This window comes from Saccopteryx bilineata, chromosome 3 (genome assembly GCF_036850765.1).
Source record: "Saccopteryx bilineata isolate mSacBil1 chromosome 3, mSacBil1_pri_phased_curated, whole genome shotgun sequence".
In the NCBI taxonomy this organism is placed as follows: Eukaryota; Metazoa; Chordata; class Mammalia; order Chiroptera; family Emballonuridae; genus Saccopteryx; species Saccopteryx bilineata.
The window spans coordinates 172,183,974-172,193,938 of record NC_089492.1 but is presented as its reverse complement, the minus strand read 5'-3'; the positions used below and the strand labels follow the sequence as shown (position 1 = coordinate 172,193,938).

General features: G+C 38.4%; 1 pseudogene; it reads right to left on the bottom strand.

Annotated features, from left to right (window-relative positions):
• Positions 1-3,859: 3,859 nt before the first annotated feature.
• LOC136329931 (PDZ domain-containing protein 11-like) lies at positions 3,860-5,249 on the bottom strand (annotated as a pseudogene).
• Between the last annotated feature and the right edge of the window lie 4,716 nt (positions 5,250-9,965).

Here is a 9,965-nt window from a genome sequence, read left to right as displayed (position 1 = left end):
CAACAACAAAAAGAAAGAGGGGGAGAAGACGGAGATTAACAGCAGCAAAGGACGATGGAGTGCAAAAGTACTCACAAAATAGTTCGCTACAATGAACAGGGTAGGGACCCTTTTCATTACTCAAAGGTAACCACCATTGAAAAAACCACCACAGAAGCACATGAGATAAAAAAGATAGCAACAGAGGAAAGATGTATGGAATACAACCAAATAAAAACAAAAGATAGAAAAACGAAAGAGAAGGATCAAACAAGACACAAAACTAACATAAAGCAAGATATAAAATGGCAATAGGGAACTCACAAGTATCAATAATTACACTAAATGTAAATGGATTAAACTCACCAATAAAAAGGCACAGAGTAGAAGAATGGATTAAAAAAGAAAATCCAACTGTATGCTGCCTACAGGAAACTCATCTAAGTAACAAGGATAAAAACAAATTCAAAGTGAAAGGCTGGAAAACAATACTCCAAGCAAATAACATCCAAAAAAAAGCAGGTGTAGCAATACTCATATCGGATAATGCTGACTACAAGACAGGAAAAGTACTTAGAGACAAAAATGGCCATTTCATAATGGCTATGGGGACACTGAATCAAGAAGACATAACAATTCTTAATATATATGCACCAAACCAAGGAGCACCAAAATATATAAGACAGCTACTTATTGATCTTAAAACAAAAACTGACAAAAATACAATCATACTTGGAGACCTCAATACACCGCTGACAGCTCTAGATCGGTCATCCAAACAGAGAATCAACAAAGACATAGTGGCCTTAAACAAAACACTAGAGCACCTGGATATGATAGACATCTACAGGACATTTCATCCCAAAGTGACTGAGTATACATTTTTCTCCAGTGTACATGGATCATTCTCAAGAATTGACCATATGTTGGGCCACAAAAACAATATCAGCAAATTTAGAAAAATTGAAGTTGTACCAAGCATATTTTCTGATCATAAAGCCTTGAAACTAGAATTCAACTGCAAAAAAGAGGAAAAAAGTCCCACAAAAATGTGGAAACTAAACAACATACTTTTAAAAAATGAATGGGTCAAAGAAGAAATAAGTGCAGAGATCAAAAGATATATACAGACTAATGAAAATGACAATACGACATATCAGAATCTATGGGATGCAGCAAAAGCAGTGATAAGAGGGAAGTTCATATCACTTCAGGCATATATGAACAAACAAGAGAGAGCCCAAGTGAACCACTTAACTTCCCACCTTAAGGAACTAGAAAAAGAAGAACAAAGACAACCCAAAACCAGCCGAAGAAAGGAGATAATAAAAATCAGAGCAGAAATAAATGAATTAGAGAACAGAAAAACTATAGAAAAAATTAATAGAACAAGGAGCTGGTTCTTTGAAAAGATCAACAAAATTGACAAACCCTTGGCAAGACTTACCAAGGAAAAAAGAGAAAGAAGTCATATAAACAAAATCCAAAATGAAAGAGGAGAAATCACCACGGACACCGTAGCTATACAAAGAATTATTGTAGAATACTATGAAAAACTTTATGCCACTAAATTCAACAACCTAGAAGAAATGGATAAATTCCTAGAACAATACAACCTTCCTAGACTGAGTCAAGAAGAAGCAGAAAGCCTAAACAGACCTATCAGTAGAGAAGAAATAGAAAAAACCATTAAAAACCTCCCCAAAAATAAAAGTCCAGGCCCTGACGGCTATACCAGCGAATTTTATCAAACATTCAAAGAAGACTTGGTTCCTATTCTACTCAAAGTCTTCCAAAAAATTGAAGAAGAAGCAATACTTCCAAACACATTTTATGAGGCCAACATAACCCTCATACCAAAACCAGGCAAGGATGGCACAAAAAAATAAAACTACAGACCAATATCTCTAATGAATACAGATGCTAAAATACTAAACAAAATACTAGCAAATCGAATACAACAACATATTAAAAAAATAATACATCATGATCAAGTGGGATTCATCCCTGAATCTCAAGGATGGTTCAACATACGTAAAACGGTTAATGTAATACACCATATCAACAAAACAAAGAACAAAAACTACATGATCTTATCAATAGACGCAGAAAAGGCTTTCGATAAAATACAACACAATTTTATGTTTAAGACTCTCAACAAAATGGGTATAGAAGGAAAATATCTGAACAAGACCTCTGGCTCTGCCACTCTGTCCGGTAACACAAGCGGGCGCCCACTTCCGGGGCGCTTGGAGGAAACTCTCACTCACTGTCTGTGACCAGGATATCCGGCCAGCATTCTCACGCTCTGAGTGAAACCCCCAACCGCAGGGAAAAGTTGTAGCGTTGGAATTGAGTCTCACTCCGTCCCCGTGCGCTGCTTTTGCCAGGCGCTGGGGCGGCTCGAGATTCCGCTTTGGCCCACACAAAGGCCCCTGACTCTGCCCCTCTGTGCGATAACACGGGCGCGCACTGCCGAGGCACTCGGAGGAATTGCTCACTCCTTATCATTAAATTTTCTTCCTTCTTTTAACTTTTGGCTTAGTTTGTTATTTTTCTAGTTCTTTAGGTATAAAGTTAGAGATTTTTATATTTCCTTAATTATGCACTTAGAGCTATAATCTTTCTTCTTAGCACTGCTTTTGCTGCATCCCATAAGTTTTGAAATATTGTATTTCCATTTTCATTTGTCTTAAGACACTTTATTTTTTCCCTATAAGTTCATACTTGATTCACTTGTTACTCAGGAGTATGATGTTTAATTTCTATATGTTTGTGAGTTTTCTTTCTATAATTGATTTCTACCACACCATTGTGGTAAAAAAAAATGGTTGGAATGATTGTAATATTCTTAAATTTGCTGAGGCTTTTATGGCCTAACTTATGATCTATTCTGAAGAATTTCCCATGTGCAATTGAGAAGTCTATTCTGTGTTATTGAGAAGTGTATTCTCCTATTTTGTTAGATGAAATGTTAGTTAGATATTTGTCAGATCAGTTTGCCCTATAGTATTGTCAAATGTACTGTTTCTTTATTGATTCTCTTTCTGAATGATTTATCCAATGTTGAGAGTAAGGTACTAAAGTCCACACCTATTATTGTATTGTTGTTTGTTCCTCCTTTTATTTCTGTTATTATTTGGTTTAAAAGTATAGATGCTACAATATTAGATGCATAAATATTGAAAATTGTTATATCTTCTTGATGGATTGACTACTTTATCATTATACACTGAACTTCTCTCTCTCTTGACACTTTTAGCTTAAAGTCTATTTTGTCTAATATAGGTATAGCCACCCATGCTTTGGTACCATTTACTTGAAGTATCTTTTTTTTCCATTCCTTCAATCTCAATCTCTGTGTGTCATTTTTTCCCCCTTCAAGATAGTATTTTACTTTTTGGAGGACAAAATAAGAGGAGTGAGGTGAGAAAAAATAGGCTTGACTGGAGACTCTGAAGTATAAGAGACTGATGTTATGGGATGAGATAGCTAGGCAGATTAAATTGGAGGTCCCTAAGATTTTTTTCCTTACTTGTTTCTATACTCTAATGAAAATTATATGACATGAAAAATTGCCTAGCACATGGTATTTAATAAATGTCAATTGCCTTTTTGAGCAGGATTCTCCACAGGGAAGGCTATTCCAAGATATTATCATTCTTTTTCTTCCAGGAAATGAAGTTCACTTAAAAAACTAGAGAATTAAAAATATAGAAAAGTTTGAGTCATGAAGTTGGCTCACTGCAGGGCCTTACTGTGCCCCATCTTCCTCACTCCACTATGCTAGGATGGAGAGAAAAGATTCTCACATGGCTACCGTGAGGCTTGGCAAGCTTGTCCTAGAAGATTTCATGTGAAGGGCTGTGGTTGCAACTCTTTAATACACAGTCCTCTATTTTTAGTGATGATAACTGTAGGGAAAGAAGTAGACATGCATGCTAATTTTATAGGCTGTCTTCAGGATCTCAACAGCCTTGATATGCTCAATACCTTGGAAATCATTCACTGCTAGGACTTAGTACACTTCCTGAAGTCATACTCAATGTGCATCAGTTGAGGATCACCTTGTAGATGAAGAAGCCTAATAGGCAGGGCTTTTCTTGTAGGATGTTAAATTACAAATGAACTCCAGAAGGCTTCTTCAGAGTAAAGATTTGGAGGAAAAACTAGGTCAACTCATTGTAATCTGTGTGGTATACCCTCTCTCATAAGGAGGAATCTTTGCTGGCAGATTCTCATAGGCCAGCAGGTAAACCACTGGGTAGTCATCATCATAAGGAACCCAGTTGTTTAATCTCTGGAAAAGTCCCACCAACAGTCCTCAGCCAGTTCAGGTTCTGATTACCAGCAATGCAGTCTGAGGACCAAAATGTCTATGTGTCTAAAGCTAAGGTCAGTGTTATAGGGAGGAGATCATTGGATTTCTTTTTAGTCCGTTCTGCCATCTATATCTTTTGATTGAAGAATTTAACCCATTTACATTGAATGTAATTATTGATAGGTAAGGTCTTACTGCTACCCTTTTATTAGTTGTTTTATAACTGTTTTACAGATCCATTGTTTCTTTTTTCCTTGCTGTCTTCTTTTGGGATATGATGATATTTTGTGACAGTATGTTTTGACGCCTTTATTATAATTTTGTGTGTGTAATTACTATGTTCTTTTCTTTTTTTTTTCAGAGACAGAGAGAGAATCAGAGAGAGGGATAGACAGGGACAGACAGACAGGAAATGGAGAGATGAGAAGCATCAATCATTAGTTTTTCTTTGCAAATTGCAACACCTTACTTGTTCATTGATTGCTTTCTCATATGTGCCTTGACCATGGGCCTTCAGCAGACTGAGTAACCCCTTGCTTGAGCCAGAGACCTTGGGTCAAAGCTGGTAAGCTTTTGCTCAAACCAGATGAGTCCTCACTCAAGCTGGCAACCTCGGGGTCTCGAACCTGGGTCTTTCACATCCCAGTCCAGCGCTCTATCCACTGTGCCACCACCCAGTTGGGCCTACATTCTTTTCTTTGTGCTTACAATGTTGCTTACATAAAATATCTTTTATTTGTAAGACCTTGTTTAAAGCTCATAACAAACTTAACTTTGACAGAATTTCTATACTTTAGTTCCACTCTACTCACAATTTAGGTTATTGATATTACTCTTTAAATATTTTTGTTGTTGTTGTGTATCCAAAAACAAATTGTTGTAGTTATGGTTATTTTGAATACTTTTATAATTTTAAAAATAAAGTTTTAAGTGAATTACATACCTCCATTACAATATTAGACGATCTAACTCAGACTATATATTTACTCTGACTCATGAATTTTATAACCTACATCTATTATTCTATATTGTTAATCAGCAATGTTTTATTTCTACTTACAGAACTTTGTATTTTTTTTGTAAAACAGGTCTAGTGGCAATAAATTCCTTCAGTTTTTGTTTGTTTGTTGTAGATAGTCTTTATCTCTCCTTTCTGAAAGGCAGATTTGATGGATATATTTTTCTTGGTATTACACATGTTTCTTATCTGTTGCTACTTTCAAAATACTCTCTTTGCCTTTAAATTTTGACAATGTAATTATAATATATCTTCCTGCATCCCTTTTTGAGTTTAATCTATCGGGGATTTTTTAGGCCTCATAAATCTGGATGTCTTTTATTTCCCCCATTTAGTAAATTTTGAGCAACTATTGCTTTAAACATATTTTATGTCCTTTTTTCTTTTTCTTCTCCTTCTGTAATTTTTATAATATATATACAGGGGACCCTGGGGTTACTACACAGTTCTATTCCTATGACATTGACATAACCCGAATTTTGGTGTAAGTTTAAACACACCCTAGCCTAAGTCACTTATTTCTCCTAACATAGTTGAAAAATCATAAACTAGAACATAAAAACACAACTAAGCCACAGAAGAAGGAAAAGGATATACAGTGGTACCTTGAGATATGAACAGACCAATGTAGAAATTGTTTTAAAATATGAGCTGCGACTCGGTCCATATTTTTGTTCGAGATCCAAGTGAAATTCCAAGATACGAGTCGTAATTCAGGAAGCTGCCGCTAGTTAGCACGTTGGCGCATGGGTCCAGTATTGGCAGTTTGATATACGAGTTGACTGACTTACAAGCTCGGTTACAGAACAAATTAAATTTATTTCTCACGGTACCACTGTAAAAGTACTATACACTGTACTGTGTATTCTTCTGCTATGCACAATCAAAGCAGTTTGCCCACATAGTCCATAAAGACTATGCTAACAGCATAAGCCAAAACACATTTTAATTATTTTAAGTTTTTATGGGAGTGACCATCATAAACTCAAAACATTGTATATTGAGACTGTTATAACCTGAGGACAGCCCTGTATTTCTTTTTATGGTACCTTATAAATTCCATAGGGTATTTACCCTTTTTAATTTATTTTTCTTTTTTCTACTTTGAGTGGATAATTTTAAATGACCTATCTCCTAATTTACTGATTATTTTTTCAGATTGGTTAAGTATACTTTTGAAGTATACTGATTTCTTCAGTTTAGTTATTGTATCTTTTAGCTCTGAGATTTCCGTATTTGATAACTTTTATTTCTTTGTTGAAATTCTCATTTTATTCATGCCTTGCTTTCTTAATTTTGGTTATTTGTCTGTCTCTGTGTTCTTGAAGTGTGCTTAAATACTTTAAGAGGATTCTCTTGTCCAGTTTCCTAGTTATACAGGTTTGGGTACTAAACTCAAAAGTAGACAATTCTATGTATTAGTTTCAATGCCCAGTTGGGGTAGTAGAACAGTCCTAATAACTAGTATGGATAGTTGTTTGGGGACCTGAAACAGACAGATCCGGGTACTGAGTTATTTGGCTACATGGGCCAACTGACTTTGCTTTGTTAATAGGCAGAGTCACCAGCTTGGCTTTTTGCCCACACACCAATGTAAGTGGGTCTATAGGATGTTCAGTTTAGCTTTCTACATGCTCTGGTTAGTTTTCTTGGTTGGGCAGATCTGAGTGCTCTATTAACAGAAGTTACTCAAGTAACTTGTTTGAGTGGGACCATAGAACAGACCCTAACCCTGGCAAGATTTATTGATTAAGTACAAAACCAGAATTGCACACCAAGCTCCTTGGCCAGATGGGACTGCTGACCTAGCTCTACAGATAGGAAGAATTACTGGCCGAGCTCTTTGTTCAAATACTGCCAAACTATGAAGTTTCCTGGTACTCTGGACAGTTTACCTGCACAGCAAGGGACTGGGTAGCAGTCAACAGTAGGCAAGGCTATAAATTAGCTTCCCCATCTGGAAGGCTCCTGTTCCCACCAGAAGAGGTGCTTAAGCTGACAGGACTCATTGGAGGAGGTCACAAATCAGGCAGAACTGTACAACAAGCTTCCTAGCCTGATGGGTCATTGGTTTGGCACTATAGAGGGGAGAGCCACTGGCAGAGCTGTCTGCTGAAATGATACTGGGCCACACAGCTTCCCAGTTGCTCCAGGTAGGCTTCTTAATTGGGTGGGGAAAATGGGTGAACTCAGTGGTATATGAGGCTAGGAATTTGCTCCCCCAACCAGGTGGGAAGTAGAACAGGTCCTAAGGCAACAGATATGTTTTATGGGATTCCAACTTCAGCAGAATTGCATAGCAATTTCTATAGCCAAATGAGTCTGCCAACTTGGCTCTGCAGAAAGGCATAGATCCTGGCCAGGCTCTCAGCCCAAGTGCTGCTGGGCCATGCAACTTTCTGAGTTCTCTGTTCAAGTGGCCTGGTTGGTCAGGACTCAGGATGGCACTCAGCAAAGGATAATGCTATAAATTAGCCACCTTGTCTGGGTGGCATGGCAGATCATACTTCAAGGCCAGAAAGGCTCATTGTGTGGGGTCTCAACTCAGGCAGAAGTGTGGGCTGAGCTACCTGACCAGATAGGACCACTCTCTTGACTCTGTAGATAGGTAACACTGCCCACTCAGTGCTGCTGGGCTACAGAGCTTCTGAAGTGTTTCGGAAAGGTTTTTGTCAGACAGAGATAGGGATTACAGTCAGCAGTTCATGGGTTTAGAAAGCAGTGTCCCTGCCCAAGGTGAAAGGGTGTCAAAATGGGCTCCAAGACCAAGACTTGTCATCTGGGATCCTAAATGATGCAGTACTCTACGCCTACTTCCCCATCTAGGCAGGATTGTCATTTGGCTCTGAAGGTGGGAAAAGCTGCTGTTTGGGATTTCTACTTGGATGCTTTTGTGAGAAGGAACTATGTCTGCCAAGATTCAAGTGCTGATTGCTGGATCTGAGCTTTGCCCCTCTTCTCCATCATAATTTGACCTCCAGGAGTCAGCCCAACACATTCTCCATGCAATCATTGTAAGACAATGTTTAAATGAGCTTCCTGGGAAATGACATGTAATGCTGAGGGCACTGAATATCCACCTGGGGCTCTCTTACCCTCCTTGGGGAAAGCAAAGGCCCAAGGGGACCCTCTCAGAGTGATGTTCCACCATTGTAGTGATGATGCAGTCACAATGTAGTCAGCCATTCCTCTTACCTTCTAATGTAGTCTGTCTTGATCTAGGGAGGTGTAACAGCCTCAATCATGGGTTTTCACAATGGCATATTGTCTATGAATAGTTGTTAGTTGGTCTTCTTGTGAGAGGGACTGAAGTCAGAAAGGACCTTTGGCCAGATAGCTCAGTTGGTTAGAGCAGTGGTCCCCAACCCCCGGGCCGCAGACCTGTACCCGTCCGTGGGCCATTTGGTACCGGTCCGCAGAGAAAGAATAAATAACTTAAATTATTTCTGTTTTATTTATATTTAAGTCTGAATGATGTTTTATTTTTTAAAAATGAGCAGATTCCCTCTGTTACACCCATCTAAGACTCACTCTTGACGCTTGTCTCGGTCACGTGATACATTTATCCGTCCCACCCTAAAGGCCGGTCTGTGAAAATATTTTCTGACATTAAACCAGTCCGTGGCCCAAAAAAGGTTGGGGACCACTGGGTTAGAGCATCATCCTGAAGTGCAGAGGTTGCTTGTTCAATCTCTGTCGTACAGATAGGGACAGACAGACAGGAAGGGAGAGAGATGAGAAGTATGAACTCATAGTTGTGACACCTTAGTTTCTCATTGATTGCTTTCTTATATGTGCCTTGACTGGGGGACTCCAGCCAAGCCAGTGCAAATCAGCACCCTTTGGGCTCAAGACAGTGACCCTGGGGTCATGTCTATGATCCCACTTTCAAGCCGGCAACCCTGTGCTCAAGTAGGCGACCTTTGCACTTTGAACCTGGGTCTTCAACTCTACCCACTTTACCACTGCCTTGACAGGCTAGAACTGATATTTTTCAATGATCTTTAAGAGATACTGGGAAACTCCCTTCCATATTTTTTTATTTTAATTTCTAAAACTTTATCATTTTCCCTTATGCCCTTTACAGAAGGAAAAAAAATTGTAAAGCTTTAGCATACACACCCTTTATCTTATTCAGAACATTGGTCTCTAGAAACTCATTTTAGATTTTAGCACACATACACATACAGCCTTGTTTTCCCAAGATTGGGAGCATCCTAATAAAACCTTCACTTCTCTCAACATGACACAAAACATTGCTTTCTAGAATGTTTAACTGTCTTTTGTTCCTCTGTAACTATTTTAGTCAATAAAGAAACACATATATTCTCCTCTGAGTTTATTTCTATTCAGAGTTTGTAAGTCTTTGTAATTGCACCTGATGCCATTGTTCTTATTATTACTTATAACAGAGTTCAAGGGCCTAGCCAGTAACTGGCCTAAAAATTCCTCATGTCACAGAAACTGAGAATGGACAGATACACACACAGAAAGACAAGCATATGTTGATTTTACTTGCAAGTGCTAAGGTCTCCAAGTTATCCAGCCCTCAGGAGTTTGGCTTTGCTGAATGCTTCACTGCCTCTTTTCCTGCACCATGGTCAAATGACCATGTGCTCCTAGCAGAAGAATGAAATACATGGAAAC